Raw genomic sequence first — 4,615 nt, forward strand, 5'->3', positions numbered from 1 at the left:
TTTCTGGGAACTTGGGTTAGGCTAAAGTTTTCAAAATCAGAGGCTAATTTTTGACGATCTTGAGGTATAATGCTAATCTTTGACCTTTCACTGCATAAGATCGAATGAAGTGATTAATTAATAATACAGAAGCAACAAATACCTGAAGAACCTTGATTTAAAGACCCTTAGCCAATTATAATCCCATGATGAGTGCTTCATATTTTGCTTCATTGTTGGTTGCGTTGAATTTGCAACTAACTGTCTGGGGTAGGATGTCCCCCTATGGCGATTTTAGTATGATCCCTAACTCGGTTCCTTTTTGATTTGAAGCTCCATCCGTGAATAGTGTCTATTTTCCCAAGTGTTCATCTTCTAGGAGTTGTTTAGCTTCAATGTCTACTTCGTTCTGTAGATCATCACTAAAGTCAACCACAAAGTCTGGTAACGCTTGTGACTTTATGGCAGATCTTGGCTGATATTTGATGTCAAACATGCTTAACTTCACTGACCATTTTTCCATCCTTCCTGACATCTCTTGTTTTCTCATTACATTCTTAATAGGATAAAGTATATTAGTAGATGTGACATGAATAGTATGTGTCTCGAAATAATGTTTTAACTTAGTAGATGTGACAACTGGCAAATTAGGAGTCGAGCCAAGTCTAAAGTATATTATGTATAAGTAAAGCCACATCATAACCTTGTTGTAATAAATCATTTGTAGCCAAAAGGCATCATTTGTGTGTGTGTGTGTGTGTGTATATATATATATATATATATATATATATATATATATATATATATATATGTTAAAAACCATGTTCGTAATAAACCTTTCAAAGTCAATAAGGATCAAATGAGTCAACATAATTCAAAAGATTAAAACCACAAAAACCATGGGATTTCGGTTGACACTAGATCGAAATCACCATGTTGATTTCGGTTTGTGCAAGACCGAAATCACAAGTGATTTTGGTGAGTATGGACCGAAATCATGCTTGGTTTGGTGGATACCTTGGCCGAAGTCCCCTTAAAAATCTAGATATTTATGCCCCTTGATTGGTAGATTATTTTCCCAAGAAGATAATTACACAAACCAAGACAAACATCACTTCACCTTACCCTCTTATTAACTTATATAACCACGATTTAGGACATCTTCAATACACTTCTCAGTTAAATTACTTCACCTCATATTCTCTCTAATATTAAGTGTCTTCTCTCAAGAACAAGTACAAACATTTCCAAAGGTTTATTGTTCAAGATAGTTCTTAAGGATTGTGGTAAGTGATTCTTATATAATCTAGAGTTTACCAACACTTTCTTGATAGATCCTCTCATTTACACACACTATTATGTGTTCAAAACTATTAGGATTGCGACTACCTTCAAACGTTCCAACTTAAAGATCATCACCATCACTTCGTTATCCAACCGCAAAAACACATAAGATGAGTTCATACCCCTACATTTTTCAAGACTTTTTCCATGTTTTTAGGGGGGGGGGAGGGGGGAATACAAGTAAACACAAGAAAACTTACATAAAAACATTAACGTTTAAAGACATTTACTTACTATTTTGCGAAAAAGTGTTAAATACATGAAATGGCTTTACCACCAAACTCCTGATCTTTTACATGTGAAGTTTTGATTAAAACATAAAGCTATGAAAAACGACTACAAAATATGCTACTTTATTCTTATATATATATATATATATATATATATATATATATATATATATATATATATATATATATATATATATATATATATATAGAGAGAGAGAGAGAGAGAGAGAGGGGGGGGGGGGGGAAGGGTTATTTGGAAAACAAAAAAACCCTAAAAATCATAAAAATGCATAAAAAAATACTTAGAGATTACAAAACTTTTTTTAATTTTTTTTATAAAAAAAATCACAGGTATTTTAATAAATTCACTGAAAAAAAAATAAAAAATCAGTGAATTTATTTAAAAACCTGCGACTTTTTTATAAAAAATTTAAAAAAAAAAAATTTGTGATCTCTAAGTATTTTTTTATGCATTTTTAGGGTTTTTTTTAAGGTTTTTTGTTTTCCATAGACTATATATATATATATATATATATATATATATATATATATATATATATATATATATATATATATATATATATATATATATAGGGGGTACCGCCTTTGTAACCTGTTGAGCAAAGAGTATAATTATATAAGATACATATATAATTATTTTACGCCATTTTCTTTATTATCCTGGAAAAAAAAGGATACTTACATATACAAACGTTTTCATTACAAAAACACATAAACTCGTTGAATAAATTTGGGAGACATTGTCTTCGTTGTACCTACCGAGGTATACATAAAAGTCATGTTTTATAACCAGAGTCTCCTGTTGGAGAGTATGATACTTGTGGATAGATCTATATGGAACTGATGATCTCACACCCTAACTATTAGCTACAGTTAAACCGGCAGGTTATGGGTGACAAATTTCATAAACGTTTCGATGCTTGAAGAACGTCACGGCAGGAAACTTCATTTTCAGCACGGTTATGAAAACTCACATGGGGAAACGACAATACATTAATTTTTACAGGAATACACATTTCTTCAAATGGTTTTATATACGAATAAAACTACATATTACTATTTTAGGGTGGAAAATTACTTGTACATTTCGGTCTTAGAACATTTAAAACTAGAACTATTTTCTATAGAAAATATCGGATTTTCTTGAACGAACACCATCATTTTACAAATAAACGGCTTACAACTCATTTTATTGAAAATATCAAATTTTCTGGAAACAAACACGATTACTTTACAAGGAAAGGTTTACAATTATTCATACAAACTCTTATGAAATCAACAACTTAATTGTTGACACTCTTTTTCAAAACAACTTGTATTCTCAGGGAATCAGTAAAACAGGTAACCACCAGCTTTTGTGGATGGGACGCTAAGGCGTCAAACAAATCTTTTGTCATCATATTGTAATTGACTTTTGAAACATGTAATACTTACAATGATGTAACTTTTTCCAATTATATATATGATGGTCATGTTTGCTTTTGTATTTATTATGCATGTTGTTATGATACAATACATGAAAGTCATCCACCCCCGGACGTTTCCGCCATCCTGGTTTCGGGGTGTGACAGATTGGTATCAGAGAATTGTTTAAAATGAATTAAGTATATCAAACCACATAAGATATACAAACTATAAATACAATGGGACTAAAACTCTCTGATGTAACATTTTCGTTCAAGTATAGTTTAAAATATTGTGATTATTTTTATAAAAGTATAAATACATTCATACTTACTAGTTCAATGTCATAATAGTAACAAAACCAAAAAGTATTAAGATAAGTTGAATTAGGTCTCAGGGTATGTAATCAGATATGAGATGAATATAACCTGATCAACTATATTTATCCAGGATGTAACTAACGTATGCCGAGGAATGGTCATGGTGAACAACAAATCTAAAACTTACCAACAAACCATACAAAGAATCTCAAAATTTAAAATACTATAGAAGTATTTTATGATGCTATAAAACCATGCACTTAGATTCTTTATGTACCTCTTACCCCTATTCTCGAATGGACTCTATGGCAGGATTCCACCTACCTGGAGATCCCTACTTCCCTAACCAGGGAAAACGGCGGCTGGATAGAGGAGGATCCAGAGGAGGATCTTGAAGAGAATTCAGAAGAAGAAAAGGACGAAGAAGAAGTCAAGGAAGACACCAACTCAGAACCCGAAGTTTACAATCCACCACACGCCGCCCAAAACCCCAGACAGAACTTCCAGGGCCCGGCACCCTGATGGGCAGTAGATTTGAAGATATGGAGCCAAGATAAGTGTCAGCGCCCACCCTATGGTATGGAATGAGGTTTCTACAACCTCGATAGAGGGGGTTCAGCAGAAAGGGCTCTCCCTGTCATGGTCTATCACATCGCCCTCCATGGTGAACAAGCAAGGGCATCCGGCAACCAGATCATGGAGGTTGGTGCTACCACCGAAGTTACTGCAGTTCGTCTTCTTCGTCTGGATGAAGATCATGATCTAACACGGGATCATATTGTGCCCTTCAGAAGGAAGTTACCGCGACTTGAGCTGAGATGAGAGAACTTTAGGAACGTCAGGCCATAATGGAGATGCAAGCTATTGAGGCTGAGCACCGAGTGAAGGAGATATAGACCTTCATGACTTCATTCCAGGGCTCACAGGATACCATGCACCATGAGTAGTTCCTATACTACTCATGTCTTGTTATAGATTAGGTGTTTTCGAGTAAGTGTCAGTGTTATTCTTTCCTGTATGTAGGTTCGACCCTACAAATAAGTGATTACACTATTCAAGGGAGTCGATATGCTGCCAATATTTTCCTTTACATTGGTGTATTGTAGGCCTGCTTAAACAGGTCAAATTTTCCCAATACTATGTACTAGAATATATCAATGAAATTGGCATGCATTTTATTTCATTGGAGTATCACTATTAAATTCATAAATTGATTGTAATCGTTTAATTAACTATGGTAGACTTCCATCACGAATCGCTTACAAAATACAATAAAGTTGGAACATAAAATGCATAGAACTAAAATAATCTAGTCCG

Source organism: Lactuca sativa, chromosome 3 (assembly GCF_002870075.4).
Source record: "Lactuca sativa cultivar Salinas chromosome 3, Lsat_Salinas_v11, whole genome shotgun sequence".
Taxonomy (NCBI): domain Eukaryota; kingdom Viridiplantae; phylum Streptophyta; class Magnoliopsida; order Asterales; family Asteraceae; genus Lactuca; species Lactuca sativa.